We start from the raw sequence: 20,118 nt of genomic DNA, 5'->3' as shown, positions 1-20,118 counted from the left end.
AGCATTTCACTTTTCCAATTATGGTTCTGAGTCGACATGAGACGTACCTCCTACTCGAATCAATATGGTATATGCAATCGCTCAAGGAATCGATTACACGTTTATAGTTCTGAGTTGACATGAGAGGTACTTCTCACCCGAATCGGTGTGATACATGCTATCGCTCAGTGGTCAATGAGACATCGCTCCAATCGACTTATACTTTATTTATAGTTTTGAGTCGAAAAGAGAGATACCTCCCACCCGAATCGATGTGGTACATGCTATCGCTCCGAGAACCAATTATAGCACTGGGACGGTATGAGAGGTACCTCCTACCCAAATTGGTGTGCTACATACTATCCGCTCAGAGCTCACGAGTTAAACATATTCATGTACAATTACCAATTGTTGTTTATGATTTTGAGTCAACATGAGAGGTACCTCCCACCCGAATCAGTGTGGTACACGCTATCGCTCAGGGAACCGATTATAGTACTGAGACGGTATGAGAGGTACCTCCCCACCCAAATCGGTGTGGTACATGCTTTTCCCTCAGAGCTTACGAGTTAAACATGTTTATGAACAATTACTGATCATGTGTATTCATGTAACAAGTATTGCGTAATTAAAAGAAAGAGAGGACGAGGGTGCCCTCACGTATATACACATAAGTCGAGGAGGTTCACTCACTTGATATCACAACATAAATATGGTTGGCAATAGCAACGCTTCACTTAATTCCTATAACAATTCACTTCATACAATTCGAATATCAATTCACATTGCACATTTTATGTGAGAACCCGTAATTTTCTTAATTGCTAGGTTTTATTTTCTATTAATTGCACGTTTTTCCATATTTTATTTATTCGAAAAATTGTGAAAATAATTTTCATGAGCAAAGATGCTTTTGAAATCATTATTTCTAGTATGAGTTAGTTTATAAGGTTTTAAGAGTGTATACCGGATGTGGGACCCACTAGTGCGGTAAGTTTGATAAAATTCGGCCAATTAGGTTAAGTTGTGTGACGCCCCCGCTTCTCCCAAGGGCGAACCCTAGGGTATCGGCGGGACGCCTGCCTAGCTCGCGCCAGGACTCGAAACACAAAACTAATAAAACTTTATTAAACCACAAGACAACTATTCATAATATATACAACCGCCAAAAGTTCTATTTACATCTTCTGAAGTATCGAGTCAAGCCACTCTAATATACTATAACCACAACCAGCAGAAGATAGACCCTAAGGAGGGTCCTTATACAAACCACCAAAATAAAAACAAACATACTATCTGTCCGACTATTACAATCAAACCTAACTATACTAGTGTATGTGTCAAAAGTTCCCCGCGTCGGTCCCTGCTAAGGAAAACAAAAGGAAAGGGGTAAGCTATATGTTTAGTAAGTAAACAGGGGTGAAAGTGTAAATTTCACGTAACAACAGTTACACAGTAAGAGTAAAGCAAAAGCAGAAAGTAACATCATATAATAAGGATACAGGTGGCTCCAAAGCCAATTCATGTGCCATGTATGATCTCCTGCCGACATTCCGTCGATCTCAATTAATGGTCCGTAGAACTTCACTTGTACTCCCACCGTACACCTTATCACCCTCTCTGGCCAGGCACCTCACAAACTTGCTCGAGCGAACGAAATTGAGCTTGGTTCACATAATATCATAAACGGCTACTAATACGCCTAAAACAAGCAAAACGGCAAAATCGGCACACGGAAACGGGAATGGCGGCCTAGCCATTTGCCGTCAAAACTGTTTTGAGCCTAATCGAAGCTATGAGTGTCGGATCAAGGTACATGAGGTACCGTTGCGAAGCTAAGAGAAAAGTCTATAACTTTCACGAAGACCCCTAACTCCGGATCCGAACAGAGATGGGTCGAAAGTGCAGAAAACCGTTCCAGGAATTCGCACTCCAAAGTAACGGACAGGGTATGTTTGCTGGACAATAACTCCCAACTCACAAATCCAAATCAGGAAATTCCAAAGGCATTAGAAAGCTGAGACATAAGGCTAAAACTTTGATGTTTTGGCCAAGACCTGAATCCACTCAGAACAGAACGAATTTTGAGTGTCAAAGTACCCATCAGAACTGTCCAGATTCAAAGGCAGTTCTGACGATCGATCTTGTTTTGGTCATAACAGAAGCTAAGGAACTCGGATTTCGACGCACTTTATACCGTTTCGAAGCCAAAACTAAGATATACATTTCTTATGAAGTAGTCAACACCCAGATCGTACGGTATCAAAACCGAAAAAGTCACGGGCAGAAGCTAAACTAAAAACGTACAGAACCTGATGTTCAAAACAGGCTTGAGTATTTCATCTATAACTCATGATACACTAATCCGTTTGACCTGAAATTTTACAGGCATATTCAGGACTTAAGAGGATACAATGTTGAAGAAGGCCACTCAGTCCAATTTCGAGTGTAACTACGTCAAAAATGTAACATACTACACCAGAATCACAAAACAGGTTCACAAACCGTATTCTAGTACAAACATCATAAAACAGCCTACATAAGTCCAAATCAGAAATTCCAAAGCCATACGAAAGCTTAGAAACAAGGATACATTTCATTAGAAGACCATAACAACCAATTCTGAAGTAATTCCAGCCAAAACAACCAATTACAGGCGCAATTCTTACATTCGGGTAAAACCAGGAAAGCAAGGGTAATTTCGACTTTTCTCATTCTACACTACTCTGATTGACCTGAAATTTGGTAAGCGCCTCTAAAATGTCATTCCCTACAACTTTCATGTTTTAAGCTAAGGCTAATTCGGCCTCTAACTAGGAGATACAAAACCGGACAGAATTGAAGGGTATGAAACCCTAGTCTTCCAAATTTCCCTCCAAACCAAAAAGTGCTTGCAATTAACAATCATTTACACCTACTAGCCTCATTTTAGGCCATTGCCAATCATCATACAAGGCCACACCATCAAATTCATATATAAACAGAAAAATCACCGATAAATGGAAAACTTCACCACTTCATCCAAAATCAAGAAATAAACCACAAAATTCAACATTTTAACTACCACTAAGCACAAATTAAGCTTCATTAGGTGAAGGAGAAGGTTCATTCACTACTCACCTAGTAAAACAAGAGAGGGAGAGTTGCTTGTCACCTTAGCTTCCCCAAACACTTCACCAAACAACTCACTAACACCTAATGAAGAGGTTTTATGGAGTAGAAACAAGTTTAAGTGATTGTTTTGGAGGATTTGAGCTAGATGGAAGCCAAAACTTTGAAGAGTTTTCTTTCTTCCTTTGCTAGAGAAGGTCGGCCAAGATGGAAAAGAAAAGAGTAAATTTTTGGTAATTTTTGAGATATTTTAACCAAATGGTAAGACAAGGAATAGTAGTCTTACTTAAGTACTAATCCAAGGGTGACACTTGTCACCCCCATTAATGCAAGTCTATCACTTTGTTCCCTCTCACTCTAATCCATAAAGTATCCTCTAATTATCTCTTAGCACCCGATAATTTAAACCCAGTATCCGAAACTTAACCTAATCGGCCGAATTTTTCCGAACTTACCGCACTAGTGGGTCCCACGTCCGATATACGTTCTTAATTTCTCAAAAACTAACCGATACTAGAAAAATCATCTAAAATCTATATTTACTCATAAAAGTTATCTGGGGAATTTTTCTAATAAAGAAAATGTGGAAAAAGGCGGGCGATAAATAAAACTCCACTTAAGCTTTCTAATATTGTAACACTAGAGGTTTGCTAATCCAGAGTTTGCCAACCATTTTCAAACTTGTTAAACCTCTGTAAACTATAACGAATCCTATTTTTACTTGTGCCAAAACACACACTAGGATACCGCATATAAACTATAGCTCGAGCTTACGAATAATACATAAACTAGGGTTTTATCATAAGCAAGTTAGAGTTTTCAATCTTAGCCGAGATCAGGGTTTCTCCTTAGCCCTAAAACCTTAATTTAACCATACAAAATAATGAATAACCCTAATATCAACTTACGAACGGATTGGGGCCTCACAATCTCCCCCACATAGGACAATTTCATCCTCGAAATTACTTCTTTGGTTAAAGCGTACCTTCGAAACCCGCCGAAGGGTCAGTCACCTCTTGTTGACCCATTGCATACACTCTTGCTGGCCCTTTGGGTCGATTTTCCCTTGTATTTGACGGCTTCGTTGTAGTCCCTTCAGTCGGTGGCTTGAGTCCTTCCTTCTGCATCTTGGGGCACCGGGCAATCAGATGTTCGGTGCTACCACATTTGAAGCATTTCCGTACCGAACTATTTTTCCAGCAATTTTCATCAGTGTGATTGGCCCCACAGAAACCACAGGTTGGCTTAGTGGCCGTACTTGACCCTCCACGCTGGGCACTCCTCGGGGACTCTTGCATTATCTGACCCCGCCCAAAGATATTCAGGGTTCTTGTAGGTCGTGGACCATCTGTGCCTTTACTCGTCTTAGCTGGTGGCTCGTTTCACGAACTCTGTCCAACCGTGGAGTCATTCGAGCTGGGTTGCCTCCTTTTCCGGTCATGGAAGGCTTTAACCTGTCCCCTCGCAGTCTCAATCCGTTGTGCTTTTTCTAGTGCCTGGCTAAACGTGTCCAACTGTGCAGCTGCTAGTGCCTCCTGGATCTCCACATTTAAGCCTTGGGTAAAACGGCGAATTCGCTTTTGCTCCGTCAGCACCAGCTCTGGGGCAAAACGGGAAAGTTTCGTAAACTGAGTTTCGTATTCCGCCACACTCGATGCCCTTTGACGTAGGCGGATGAAATCATCTTCCCATTTTTTTTGCACAATGGGTGGTAAATATTTTCGTTAAATTCCCGTGTAAAGTTGATCCAGGTCCAGGGGGTTTGTTCGCGCTCCCACTTGGTTTTAATCACGTTCCACCAGGCTCGGGCGGCCTCTTCAAATTGAAAAGCAGCAAAGGATATCTGCCGTTCCTCCGAGTACCTAAGCGCAGCAAAAATATCTAGCATACGGTCCATCCAACCCTCCGCTAGGTCAGGGTCGGGTCCACCTACAAACTTAGGGGGCGCAAATTTTTGGAACCGTTCTAAAGCACGGTCCTCTCGTTCGTGATTACCCGGATTATTTCTAGGGTTTCCAGTGGCATTCCCATGGCCCTGACCCTGATGGTCGACCATACATTCTAGCAAGTCAGCCATCCGCTGAATGGCTGTAGCTACTTGATCTGGCTCTTGTCCTTGTTCCCTTTCAGGGCTTCGTGCTCGCTCTCTACCTCCACCTCGAGTACCGGAGGCCATTTAAGTGCAAAAGTCTATAGATCGGAACATTACATATACTTATTATCCAGACTATGAGCATAAGTACGGACGTAAAGCGTATGCACAGAAGACACATGAAAGATAAGTTCAAAATGCTTTTCAAATATATACATATATTTACAAAGTCACACCAAAAGATTTACACATTACCGACCTCCAGTCGGTACAAAACCCAATGTACACATGAGCACTGGCTCCAAAATCTAGTCGGCCAACCAAATAACAAAAGAAAGTAGTTGTCGCGCCCCACTTTTCGAATGTGTGTTGGTGATGTGTGAAGTGTGGTGTGAACGTGTGCAAAATGAAAAGTAAAAGGCCATGGGACTTTGGAAAGCGACGATTTGACCCAAAAAATAGTTTTAAAAAGGGTTTGAAAAGAAAAGTTTGGAGTCGCCACTTGGTAATGATTTAAGGTGTACCAAGTCACCTAAAAATGAGATTTAAAGCCAAGTAGTAATAAACCCTTTTTAAAACGACTCCTAGTCCACGTAAGCCAAAGAAAAAGGTTCGGGAGTCACGTTTGACAAAGGGGAAGGCAAGGATAGAATCCAAGGCACCCCTTTGACCTAGCCAAGGCTAGTTGCGCGACTTAACCTTACCTTTCCTAAACTCTCTACCCAGGGTATGTATTGCATGTTGGATTATGCCTATATGAATGTGAAAACGAAAAAATGCAATCCTAAATTCTACGATGTCTCTCGTGAGGTTTTTGGTCCCAAACCACATGAATTGTGGCGGCCAATAAAGGGAAACCTCATAGAGGTCGATTGATGCAAATGGTGACTCAAGTGCAAGTGTGCAAGGGTATGAAAAGATTCATGTATGAAATGGTGTAAAAAAAACAAAGTGTTTGTGTGCGCATGTGAAGAGAAAGTTCACGTGTGAATTTGGATGAAAAATCAAAGTATTAGTGTGTGAGTGTGTAAAGAAAGTGCACGTGTGAATTTGGATGAAAAATCAAAGCATAAGTGTGTGCAAATGAATGAAGATAGAATAGTACATATATAAGTGAAACTTGAATTTCATTTGTGAAGTAAAGTAAATAAATGATAAAGATGTAGTGAAAAAATATGGATTGAGAAATGTAAGAGAAACGTGATTAAAAGAGTATGGAAGTGATAAAAATGAAAGTATGACCCTAGGGGAATGCAACAAGTCGGGTACGGGGATGACTCCTAACTTTTCGACTTGATTTTCCCTTTGATTAGAAGGCAAAACTAGCGTGCTAAGGCTATCGAGTAGCCACACTCGCTCGTTTCCCTTATCAGAAGGGGACACTCAAGCAAAATGAACCCTATAACTAGCATGAAATTCAAAAATCCTAAAATGGAGGGAAAACGGGTTCGAGGATCATGCCAAATGATAAAACTAAGGAAAATGCGTGATATGTGGTGAACAAGCAAATGATATGCTAATGAGGGGAAATCCCTAAGGGTCTAGCGTTGGACTAGCCCATTCTATGAATTCCGACTAGCGTTGGACTAGCGGAAACGTACATTCATCCATTCCATTCATTCATGGCTATGAAAGCAAGTAGACATGCCAAAACACTCATAAACACATAGCACATAACATTTAGCATGCTCGACTAGATGCAAGAGCCTAATAAAGCAATTAAACATGTGGCAACAAAAACAAGCAACCAAGGGGAAGGGGAAGTGGACCAGATGCTCTTCGAGCCCTATCTATTACAAGCCAAGAGGTGTACACATACCCCATAAAAACATAAAGGGGGAAGGGTGAATGGACCAGATGCTCTCCGAGCCCTATCTATTACAAGCCAAGAGGTGTACACATACCCCATAAAACTTAAATAAAAGTAAAAGCAAGTAAATGCACGCAAGGAGGTAAGGAAAGCAGAGTAGGCATGCATGTTCACATAACACGTAGGAGCACGTAGGGTCAAATGAAATGCAAATGAAGGATAGAGTGTACCTCCCTTGAAGCGACGCCCTAACGTAGTGAAATTACTAACTTACCCTCCAAAATAATAAAAAGGTCAAGGTACCACTTAAATTATCAAATAATCACATGAAACAAAAATTAAATATGAAAAATGAAAGTTAAAAACTAAATTGAGTCAATTAAAGTATTTACATAGACAAACCAACTATGTACAAAGCAATTAATGCAAGAGGGACTTAATTAGAAGGACATGAAAATTTCTAAAAGAGAGTAAAATAAAATACCAAAATTGATGACTTAAGATGAGACCCATAAAAATCAAATGCCAAAATGTGTTTAGAACACAAATCCAAGCTAAAAATTCTATTAGAACTTATTGAACCTCAAAATGCATCCTAAAACTCACTAAACGCCTACCCAAAATCATGTCAAAGCATACCAAAAGCAATTAAGATTCTAGAATGATAAAATTGATTAAATTATTCAACTAATTGGGCCATAGCAAGACAAAAGGGAACTTGGGGGTCAAAAAATGCAATTTTCTGAAAGCTTTCCATGCAAACTCATGCAAATCAACGTGAGATGGCCTGCAACAAGAAAGCATTTCTGCAATCAAGAAGATCAACGTAACTTGCATTTTCACATGCCGATATCAGCTTTAACACCCAAATTTGATCAAAACCGTTCAATCAAAACATATAGAAACCTTATCTTAGCAACATGCAACACAAATTCAATATCTAACAATGCCAAACATAGAAAGAAAATCATTTAAATGCTGGGAAAGAAACTAAACAAAACAGCAAACATTCAGTAACTGGATTGTTCACTTTCCAGCAAATACCCGAATAGGATTCGAATGTTTTAAACTCCCAACATGCAAACTCAAACTTTCATACCCTAACATCCGAACTCTAAACTAAACAAACAAATGTTCAACATTTAAACATGCTACAACTAGCAAGAGATCATGAAAGTGCTGAGAAAATTATTCACCAAGGAGCATGCAAATCTGGAAAAAGCAAGTAAGATCAACGATATTCACTTTTGTTGTTAGCACAGCAATTTATTCACAAAACTCAACCTATTCTAATGAGACCTTTATGCAAGATGTGAAGAGAGTTTCTGCAACAACAAGCTTCGATAAATCATGAAGACTTTTGGCATCAAAGTCAGCTGCAATTTTCTTTTCCAGCCACAGCTTATCATGCAAACCAGATTTTTGGCCCAAATACAATGCTTTGATTAAACATTCTTCATCTCAACATCACAACCTCAGAACTAAGCAACAAAACTTCATGATAATCACAAACCAAAGACCAAAAATTTGGGAAGATATCATACCAGAAATCTGAACGTAAGTGCAGAAATGGTTTCGGCAGCCTGTTTGTTTGCTTTTCAACAAGGTGTTCGATCATGGTTCTAGTATTTTAGACCCTAAACATGCAAACTCAACACCTAACCTCCTATTTCCATTCCCCCAAAACAGATTAAACATGCAACTTAAGTGGAAAGACTTGATGTGCAGCTATGGAAAAGAAAACGGAACAGGAAATGCAATTCCTTTTGTTCTTTGTTGCGGAAACTTTCTGCAGCTATGGGTTCACGTAAATTAAAGGCAGAAACATTGCATTGGACTCCCCATTCATCTACCAAACATCAATCTCAGTAGTGAAGAAACAAAAGAAAAAGAGCAAAGAAAGCATCAACGCCCACTACAATTTTGAACCCAGAAAAATCTGTTTCTACAATTATTTCAGTCCAAACCCAATCTACTCATGCGTAAGAAGAAAAGAGAAAATTCAGACAAGCTTCACAACAGTCCGTTCATAATCACATGACTCTCATAACATTGCCCCAAAGCCAGATAACCTGACCGGGTTGCCAATCACAGAAGTGCAGAAAAAGAAAAACCAAACTCGCAGCAAAACAAAATCTAGCATCGCAGCAAAATTTCAACCTTTCTGGCATGATTTTACAAGCTATGGGCAGAAGACAAATGAAAGGCGTTACCTTTATCCCTTTCCAGAGGAAAGAACAGGATCTGGGCTGATGAACTGGGCGTCCTTGCGCAGCCTAAAAGCTTTATCTTCCTCGGCTGTCAACGTTCTTCTTCAGGTCCGCAGTACTCGTATTGCTTGATGAATCGAAGATGATGATGACGTTGGGGCTCCTCCTCCTTGCTGCGCCACCTCTCTCTAGTTCTCCCTTGGTTCTCCAAATCCTCCTCTCTTGCTCTTTCTCTCCTAGCCGCTCTTCTCACAGCCGTTCAACCCCCCAAGAACTCCTGCCGTTGTCTCCCTCTTTTTGCTCCTCTCCTCCGTTGTCCAGAAAAATCCTCTGTTGTGTTTTCCGTCCCCACGAACTCTCCCTCTCACTCCTGGTTTCTAGTTTCTTACCAACCTTAGCCGTCAAACTCTTAGATGAAGCCCCCCCAAACCCTCGGCTTTTCTTCCCGTAGCTCTCCAAGCTGTTTTCGTTTGCCGTGTATTTTCTTTTGCCGTCGTCAACTTCTCAATTTTTTCCACCCCGCCTTGCGGCTGTTCTTTCTTTCCCTATTTATATGGGAGCCTCCAACCCTAAAACTCCAGTACTTTCTTCCATATTTGCTGTCAAGGGCTGCCCGAAGTCCTTTCTTGCAAGCTGCGAAAAACGCAGCTTGCAGTCGCGTTTCTTCCTTTTTTTTTTTTTTAATAAATAAATACATAATATAAATAATAATAATAATAACAATAACAAAATGACAAAACCATGTAATGAGGACAAATAAATAAATAAAAACAAACTAAATAAATAAAAACAATAAAAATGTCCATTTTTCAAATTTTCTTCATTTTTCCCCCTTTTCTTTTTTTCTTTTCTTTTCTCAAAATAACTTAATAAAAATAACTAAAGTTCCAAAAGATTGAATTTGAACGTATTTTTGTGACCAATTTTCCCTTTTTCTCTTTTTTTCATTTTTCCAATCCAACTAAAGCCTATTTTTTGACTTTTTCTTTTCAAGAAAGCATTGAATAAAAACAAAATGACTACAACATATTTTTGATGTTTTCCTTTTCTTTTTTCTAAAAACTCTACACTAATTTTAAACTTAAAAGCTAAAACTAAAAATTAAAAGTAAACAACGAATGCAAGCAATCTAAAATGAAAATCATGAAATAGATGCCATATAAAATTATTCAAAATTTGGTGTCTACAGTTTGCCCCTCTTTGTCTGAGTTTTGAAAAAACTTGAGGCAAAGAAGTAGACACCAAATACTTACCTGTGTTATTGGGTTGCAAAAGATTCCAACGAACAGAAATTCTAATACGGGACTGACCCGAGCATGAAAAATAAAACGGGACTGACCCGAGCAGGAATTTAAAACAGGACTGATCCGAACAGGAATTTTGAAATCGGGACTGACCCGAACATGATAAATAAAATTGGGATAGACCCACGGGATAGACCCGGACAGAAATGTAAAATTGGGATAGACCCACGGGATAAACCCGAACAGAAATATAAAATTGGGATTGACTAGAGATAGGAAATTCGGATGGGATTGTATGAAGAAAACTGTATAAGACTTTATTTGAGAACGTATCTACAGATTTGCCCCAGTAATGAATTGGTCAGTGGGATTAAACCCGAACCTGCCATGATGATCGACCAGTGGGATAATACCCGATCCTGCCAAGGTTGGCGGGATGAAACCCGGTCCCAACGAAAAAAGCGGTCAGCGGGATTATACCCGGTCCTGCCGAGATTGGCGGGATGAAACCCGGTCCCAATTTGATAAAAAGCGGCCAGCGGGATTATACCCGGTCCTGCCGAGATTGGCGGGATGAAACCCAGTCCCAATTTGATAAAAAGCGGCCAGCGGGATTATACCCGGTCCTGCCGAGATTGGCGGGATGAAACCCGGTCCCAACGAAAAAAGCGGTCAGCGGGATTATACCCGGTCCTGCCGAGATTGGCGGGATGAAACCCGGTCCCAATTTGATAAAAAGCGGTCAGCGGGATTATACCCGGTCCTGCCGAGATTGGCGGGATGAAACCCGGTCCCAATTTGATAAAAAGCGGTCAGCGGGATTATACCCGGTCCTGCCGAGATGATCGACCAGTGGGATAATACCCGATCCTGCCGAGATTGGCGGGATGAAACCCGGTCCCAACGAAAAAAGCGGTCAGCGGGATTATACCCGGTCCTGCCGAGATTGGCGGGATGAAACCCGGTCCCAATTTGATAAAAAGCGGCCAGCGGGATTATACCCGGTCCTGCCGAGATTGGCGGGATGAAACCCGGTCCCAACGAAAAAAGCGGTCAGCGGGATTATACCCGGTCCTGCCGAGATTGACGGGATGAAACCCGGTCCCAATTTGATAAAAAGCGGTCAGCGGGATTATACCCGGTCCTGCCGTGATAAAATTTGTGTTGATTTTTGATTGATGATTTTTCTCTTTGCTTTTCTTTTTTGACTTTTGAAAATCTTTCCAAAAAATTAATTTGCCCTATTATGATGGATTTTTGCAACTTGAGTGTGTTGTTGATTCTGTTTCGCCATGCTGTTGCACCTTTTGATCAAATTTACTTGCAACATTTTCGATTTGCCTTTGTTCACCAGAGGACACCTTCCAACACCGATTCCAGTGCGAGGTGTGATTGTTTTCGTCCATGCATGGAATTTTCCTGCAAAAGAGAAAAAAATAAAAGAATTGCCACCATCATTTGATCCGTTTGCCTTTTGAGAATCGTGTAAACATAAGCCTTTTGATGCCTTCGTCAAAGTTGGCCGCGGCATCTGACTTGGTTGGATTTATCATTTCAAATGTCTCTGCTTTTCCAGACTGACCGGGTAAGCTTTTTGCCATATTGCGAAGCCTTCGTAATTGGCTTGGTTGCACCTTAGCCCTTTTTAAGAGATGACTGAACCCAAGTATGCTTCGAGCAAACCCCGGGGGTTGTCATTTACCACAATTCAATGATAAAGAATGAGGTATGCAAGAAAAATTCACATGAATATGCACAAGAATGCACTCACAACTATTTGTGCTTAAATTCTATAAAAATGCCATGAATGCAAGAAATTTGGTAAAAATGAATTTCCTAAGAATGTATTTGCCAAAGAATGTTTTACAAAATGACACAGTTTTGGCCAAAGGATGTGTATTCGAATCTCTGAGTATCCTTGTTCTGGAATTCAATATTGGCAGGGGCATGACAAAAAAAATGAGGAGAAATCCAAATGGACCAAATCACCAGTTGTTCCTCCTTGTGCTTGCTCATTGCAGAAATCCTACCTTGACGTCCTTTCGGGTTTTCACCAAGGTTCCTCCCACTCCTTTTCTTTTGTTTTGTTTTTGTTTTTTTCCTTTTTTTTTCTTTCTTTTCTTTTCCTCCTTTTCTCTTGAGGTGCCCTTTCGGGTTTTCACCTAAGGAACAATGGAAAAACTCAACCATAATCGACTCAGGAGTATGAACTGAAGATTGCTGACATCAGTAAAATGCGCTTCCCTTGTAAATTAGGCGAAGGCATTATGGACATCACTTGCCAGTTGATTAGCAAATTTTCCAATAGAAAATACGGCAAATGACGAAAGCCAGGACTTTGGGCTTTTGAAATGAAGTCAGGTGGGGTGTTTTTCAAGAAAAGTTGAGGCTTGAAAGCAAATTTTGATGAGAGGGGTGTGAAATAGCCTGAGATTGCATCATTTTGAAATTATTTCCCATTTTGAACGAAACTGAGGAAAATTTTGCCCCAGTTTGATTGGATTTTCTTTCTTTGCAATTTCTCCATTGCATTCTTCTTACTTTTTGCATTTTTTCTTCAAAACTAAATTTGCCCCAGTGTGGGGTTCTTTCTTCCTTTTCTTTTCCTTTCTCTTTTTTCTTTTTTTTCATTTTCAAAAATAAATTTCCCCCAGTGTAGGGCCTTCCCCTTCTAATCATCTCTTTTCAAAATGAATTTGCCCCAGTGTAGGGTTTGCAATCTTCAGGGGCTGCCAAACGAAAAAATTATTGTTCTTATAGCTCAAAAGGGACGACTAGGGACGAAATGTTTTGATTGGAAAGGAAGATGGCCTGACTTTTGCCTCGTCTCTTGCATGATTTCCTAGAAGGAATTTGCATAATCAAATAAAGAATTTCTTACACATGTCTGAGTTGATAAGTCGAGGGAACGTCTGTCCTTCCATCTCTGCCCAAAATGAGTACTCCTCCAGGCAATACCTCTTGAACATCCAATAAGCTTTGTCAATTTGAATCACATTAGCACTTTGTTCCCTTCTTCAGGATATCGGTGGCGGACCCTTTTGTTATGAACATAGGCCATGCATTTTGACAATATTGGTCATGGCAGATAGCATTCAACTCCTTTTCATCAATCCGAATCAATCGTTAATGACACTGTTTTAACCAATCAACTTCCAACCTGGCCGGAAAGAGATTTTCTCAAATGAAGGGACTTATCAATGAAGGAACTTTCGAATGAAAGAATTTTTCCAGTGAAGGGTTTCCTTAATGAAGGGATTTTTCCAGTGAAGTGATTTTTAATGAAGGGCTTTTCAATGGTTTTCCTCAATGAAAACTTTTTCAATGAAGGATTTTCAATAAAGGGTTTCATCAAATTCCTAAACAGTGATATTCAAAGAGTCAAATAACTTCACCTTTGGCCATCTCAAAGAATTAACAAAAACTCAAAACAATAAACAAATAAACAAATAATCAAACTGCAAAAGATGCTTTCATTAAGCTATGTACATATGCAAGAAAAGGTTTTCCTGAATTTTAGCAAATGACAACCCCTAGATTTATCAAAATTCCCTTCGAGAGGGAAGATAGTCAGCCATCCAAATTGTGAAGAGCTCTTTCAAAACCTTCAAATTTCGTCATTGGAGGTGGATGCCTCAAAGGTGTCCTTGTGTTCAGGAAAAGGATTTGCACTTATATTTGGTCCTTGTTCTTCCCTTCCTTTCAAAATTATGTCTCCGGCCTCAATCATGTCTTAGATTTTGTGTTTAAGTACCCAACAATTGACAGTAGAATGTCCAGGAGCTCCAGAATGGTAATTACTAAAAGATTGAGGATTATAACCAGGGGGAACTCCTTTAGTATAGACTTTAGGAGGTATTGTACCAATTTTGCCCGCGGCCTTGAGCTGCTCATACAGTTGATCCAAGGGCCGACCTAAATTGGTAAAAGTTCTATATCGGGCCGGGTCTCGGATGCCAGCGGTTTGTTGATAGTTGTAATTATGGTTGGCGGGTAAGATGGGTCTTGGATGATAAGGAGAGCGAGGTCTAGTTTGAAAGTTATGTGGAGAAATATGGAATGGTGTTGTAGGTGTGTTTAGGTAATTTGGTCGAGGTTGCGGGTGGTTAATAGTGGTATGGTACACAGGTTGAAGGTGTGGTTGGTATGGATAATGGGGGGAGTAGGTAGGATATTGTTGGGATCTAGGTCGGAAAGAAACTCCTTGTTTCAAGACAGATGAAACTTCCTCTTCCCTCTTTTTGAACAGGAATTTCTTGTTATTGCTGCCTTGATTTTGCATTGCTTCCAATTGTGATTTCAGAGCCGACACATTAACGATCTTTCCAGCCTTCACAAAATCATCATATTCTTCAAGTTTGTTGACAAAAGCAGCAAATGAGCATCCAGTCATGCGAAAGATTTCCTCAAAATACGGTGGATCGTGTGCTTTAATGAAGGTGCGAATGATTTCATCTTCAGTCATTGGTGGCTCGACTTTTGCAGCTATTTTCCTCCACCTTTTGGCATATGTCTTGTGGTCCTCAGAGGGTTTTCTTTTTGTCCCTTCCAACGTGGCTCGTGTAGGAGCCAGCTCGCAATTATACTCGTATTGCCTTACAAAAGCTTTGGACAAGTCGATCCAGGTTTTTGCCTCTTCGGGTTTCAACTTGGAATACCAGTCGAGTGCATCCCCCTCCAGACTTTCTGGGAATAGCCTCAAAGGCAGATTTTTATCATCTGTTGGCCTACCCAACTTATTGGCGAACAATCGGAGGTGTGTCTTGGGATTGCCCGTTCCATCATACTTGTTGAATTTTGGAGTTTTGAATCCCTCAGGCAATTGCACATTCGGGAATAGGCAAAGTTCATCATAGTCCAGCACTCCTTGTTTGTTCAAACCCTGACTCCTCCTCATAAACTCATCAAAACGGTCAAGGCGTTTGAGCAGCTTTATATCAATGGGAGCGGAAGATTCCCCCATTTCTGGCTTGGTTTGAACGATATGGTCAGGTAGGAATAGCTCAGCAGCAGTGTGATAGAAAGTATGTAGCTCTGATGGTATGTTTGAAGTAGGTTGGGGTTGTGGACCTTGCATGTAAGCGGGGAAAAATGAAGGATCAGGAGGGTAAGTGTATGGCAAATGTATGGTGGGGTACGTGAAAGTTCCTTCGGTTGGAATAGGGAAAGACGGAGCAACAGTGGCTTGAGTCGGAGGGATGATGAATGGTTCGGATTCCGATTGTTTGATAGGCGCTAGTTCGGGCTGCACTCCGCTACTAACGAGCTCGTCGATTAACTTCTTTTGCGCTACCATTTCAGATGCTATTTCATCAAACTTAGTAAGCATCTCAGTCAACTGAACCCCCAAACTTGCAGTCTCTGGTTGAGCGGTAGTAGTAGACCTATCTGCTTGTTCCGGTTGTGAACTCATGTTTACACGACTCCTCTGAGCTTGACTACGGGATCGTGTTATGATGGGGCTTCGACGAGAAGCAATGTTTAAATATTACCTGAGAATTTTTGAAATGATTGCCTTTAGATTTAACCCTTGCTTAGTTATTACAATAAAAATAAAGAAAAGAAAGAGAAAAAGGCAAGAGTTAGTAGATATCCAAGAAATTCGGATGCATGTCCTATGGGGGAACCCTTTTTGTGCCAAGGGTAGGCCTAGCATGAAAATGCAATCCGCTAGAGTAGGCACTATACAATACCTGATGGATCTGATCAACTCCTTGAGTGAAAAACAATTTTGAAAAATTCGATCAATTGGAATGGCAAGAGTCATTTTAAAAATGAGGTCAACGTTCGAAAGGATTGATCACTTTTGATCGATACAAGATTTTGCAAAAACGCACGTGTTTGACCTTGACGAACTTCCTATCGAAGAGATTGAAATTTGCTGACAAATTTTCTCAATGAAGCGCGGATCAAAATTCCAACTGATCAAATAGCTGGATGCAATGGATGTTTTTCTCAAAATTGATTAGGTTTCTCAATTCGAAATCCGACATTGAAACCCTAATAGGGCAAATGGGTTGAATGAAATTGACAATTTATTTACAATTGACCAAATTACCCTAAAAAGGGAAACAGGTCAAATGAATTGAACGAAATTTATCCAAAATTAATCAGATCACCCTAAAAAGGGTAAATTGATCAAACAGATTGAACGAAACTTGATTTATTCAAAATCGGCTCGGTCGCCCTAAAAATGGGTAAATTGGTCAAAAGACCCTAAAAAGGGTAATTTGATCAAATGAATTGATGATCTATTCAAAAATCGACCAGGTGACCCTAAAAAGGGTAAATTGGTCAAATGAATTGATGATTTATAATCTATTATGAATTGACAAAATGAATTGATCGAATCGGCCGGCCATTGGTGGTTTCAGAAAATCAGTCTATGAGCCTTCTACAATCACAATTCGGCCTCAATTTACTTATCATCTCAATAGGAGGAATCATTTGTGAATTTCTTCGAATTAATGTCCTTTTACGCAAGGGAATTTTACCAATTTTGAGAAAATGGCCAAAAAGTGATTATTTAGATGCTCATATTCCAAAAATTGCTTCATGAAAATGATCGGATCTTTACCTTACCTTGTGCACTACCCCTTCGGATGGTACGAGAAAGGTAAACGTGCAAGTCTCATTTGGATTATATATCCGAGACATGGGGTGGTTTATTCCTAACACGGGATCCCCTATGTGGCATTCCCTTTCTATGGTTTATGCATGATGCCATTTATTGAAGCGATATAAATATGTGACAAATATTGCCTAAAGGATATAAATAATGCATCGGGGGAAAAAAGGTCTAAAATGAAATGTATTTATTGGAAATCAAGTGCAATAACTGAAATTTAAACATGTGAGCTATCTAGTGGGTGAGTCACTAAAAGAGTGCCAAAAAGGCCTCTTATTGCTAAGGCACATGAATGCAATCCAAGAAAACAAAAGAATGGTTAGTGCAATTGATAGTACACATAACACATTGGGAGCAATTAAGAAGAAAAAAAAAAACAATAAAGCAAGTAAAAGGGGTGGAACCCTTTCCCTCGTGCCTATTGTGCTTAAAATAGGGTGAGGCTGACTCTAGCCTAGGAAAATTCTAACATGGATGCATGAGGCTGGGGTTCACTAATGCCTAGACTCGATAAGCTTCGGTTCCCAAGCCTTCAGACCTAAAGGCGAAGGGTCATCACTCCCAGGGCCCTTGGTCGGTGGCTCGAGTGATCCCTTAGGTAGCGCTATGGGCGCAGAGCACACCATCCGCCTACCCAAGGCAATCGGTCCTAGTCCTACAAGGCGGTGTGGGATGGCGCCCACGAAAATAAAAATAAAATGGGATAAAGCAAGTAAACATGCACGTATGAAGTGTTCCCCTATTTGAGGGAAGGGGTGAGAACCACGCGAGGCTCTAAAGGTGACACACACCCCCCCAAATGCAATGCAAGCGCGAGATAACAAGTAAACATTCATTCAAACATACATTCATAAGTCGAGGAATTGGTTTGATTACGTACATAAGACAAAAGGTCCTAAAAATGAAAAATGCAATCCTAATATCCAAATGCAATGCATAAAAAGGGTAGAAAAAGGAAACGAATGGCTAAGTCAAATGCTTGGACCCACTTAGGAAGTCCCCAGTGGAGTCGCCAACTGTCGCGCCCCACTTTTCGAATGTGTGTTGGTGATGTGTGAAGTGTGGTGTGAATGTGTGCAAAATGAAAAGTAAAAGGCCATGGGACTTTGGAAAGCGACGATTTGACCCAAAAAATAGTTTTAAAAAGGGTTTGAAAAGAAAAGTTTGGAGTCGCCACTTGGTAATGATTTAAGGTGTACCAAGTCACCTAAAAATGAGATTTAAAGCCAAGTAGTAATAAACCCTTTTTAAAACGACTCCTAGTCCACGTAAGCCAAAGAAAAAGGTTCGGGAGTCACGTTTGACAAAGGGGAAGGCAAGGATAGAATCCAAGGCACCCCTTTGACCTAGCCAAGGCTAGTTGCGCGACTTAACCTTACCTTTCCTAAACTCTCTACCCAGGGTATGTATTGCATGTTGGATTATGCCTATATGAATGTGAAAACGAAAAAATGCAATCCTAAATTCTACGATGTCTCTCGTGAGGTTTTTGGTCCCAAACCACATGAATTGTGGCGGCCAATAAAGGGAAACCTCATAGAGGTCGATTGATGCAAATGGTGACTCAAGTGCAAGTGTGCAAGGGTATGAAAAGATTCATGTATGAAATGGTGTAAAAAAAACAAAGTGTTTGTGTGCGCATGTGAAGAGAAAGTTCACGTGTGAATTTGGATGAAAAATCAAAGTATTAGTGTGTGAGTGTGTAAAGAAAGTGCACGTGTGAATTTGGATGAAAAATCAAAGCATAAGTGTGTGCAAATGAATGAAGATAGAATAGTACATATATAAGTGAAACTTGAATTTCATTTGTGAAGTAAAGTAAATAAATGATAAAGATGTAGTGAAAAAATATGGATTGAGAAATGTAAGAGAAACGTGATTAAAAGAGTATGGAAGTGATAAAAATGAAAGTATGACCCTAGGGGAATGCAACAAGTCGGGTACGGGGATGACTCCTAACTTTTCGACTTGATTTTCCCTTTGATTAGAAGGCAAAACTAGCGTGCTAAGGCTATCGAGTAGCCACACTCGCTCGTTTCCCTTATCAGAAGGGGACACTCAAGCAAAATGAACCCTATAACTAGCATGAAATTCAAAAATCCTAAAATGGAGGGAAAACGGGTTCGAGGATCATGCCAAATGATAAAACTAAGGAAAATGCGTGATATGTGGTGAACAAGCAAATGATATGCTAATGAGGGGAAATCCCTAAGGGTCTAGCGTTGGACTAGCCCATTCTATGAATTCCGACTAGCGTTGGACTAGCGGAAACGTACATTCATCCATTCCATTCATTCATGGCTATGAAAGCAAGTAGACATGCCAAAACACTCATAAACACATAGCACATAACATTTAGCAAGCTCGACTAGATGCAAGAGCCTAATAAAGCAATTAAACATGTGGCAACAAAAACAAGCAACCAAGGGGAAGGGGAAGTGGACCAGATGCTCTTCGAGCCCTATCTATTACAAGCCAAGAGGTGTACACATACCCCATAAAAACATAAAAGGGGAAGGGTGAATGGACCAGATGCTCTCCGAGCCCTATCTATTACAAGCCAAGAGGTGTACACATACCCCATAAAACTTAAATAAAAGTAAAAGCAAGTAAATGCACGCAAGGAGGTAAGGAAAGCAGAGTAGGCATGCATGTTCACATAACACGTAGGAGCACGTAGGGTCAAATGAAATGCAAATGAAGGATAGAGTGTACCTCCCTTGAAGCGACGCCCTAACGTAGTGAAATTACTAACTTACCCTCCAAAATAATAAAAAGGTCAATGTACCACTTAAATTATCAAATAATCACATGAAACAAAAATTAAATATGAAAAATGAAAGTTAAACACTAAATTGAGTCAATTAAAGTATTTACATAGACAAACCAACTATGTACAAAGCAATTAATGCAAGAGGGACTTAATTAGAAGGACATGAAAATTTCTAAAAGAGAGTAAAATAAAATACCAAAATTGATGAATTAAGATGAGACCCATAAAAATCAAATGCCAAAATGTGTTTAGAACACAAATCCAAGCTAAA

The sequence above is a fragment of the Coffea arabica genome, chromosome 10c (assembly GCF_036785885.1).
Source record: "Coffea arabica cultivar ET-39 chromosome 10c, Coffea Arabica ET-39 HiFi, whole genome shotgun sequence".
Lineage (NCBI taxonomy): Eukaryota > Viridiplantae > Streptophyta > Magnoliopsida > Gentianales > Rubiaceae > Coffea > Coffea arabica.
This window is presented reverse-complemented; position numbering follows the sequence as displayed.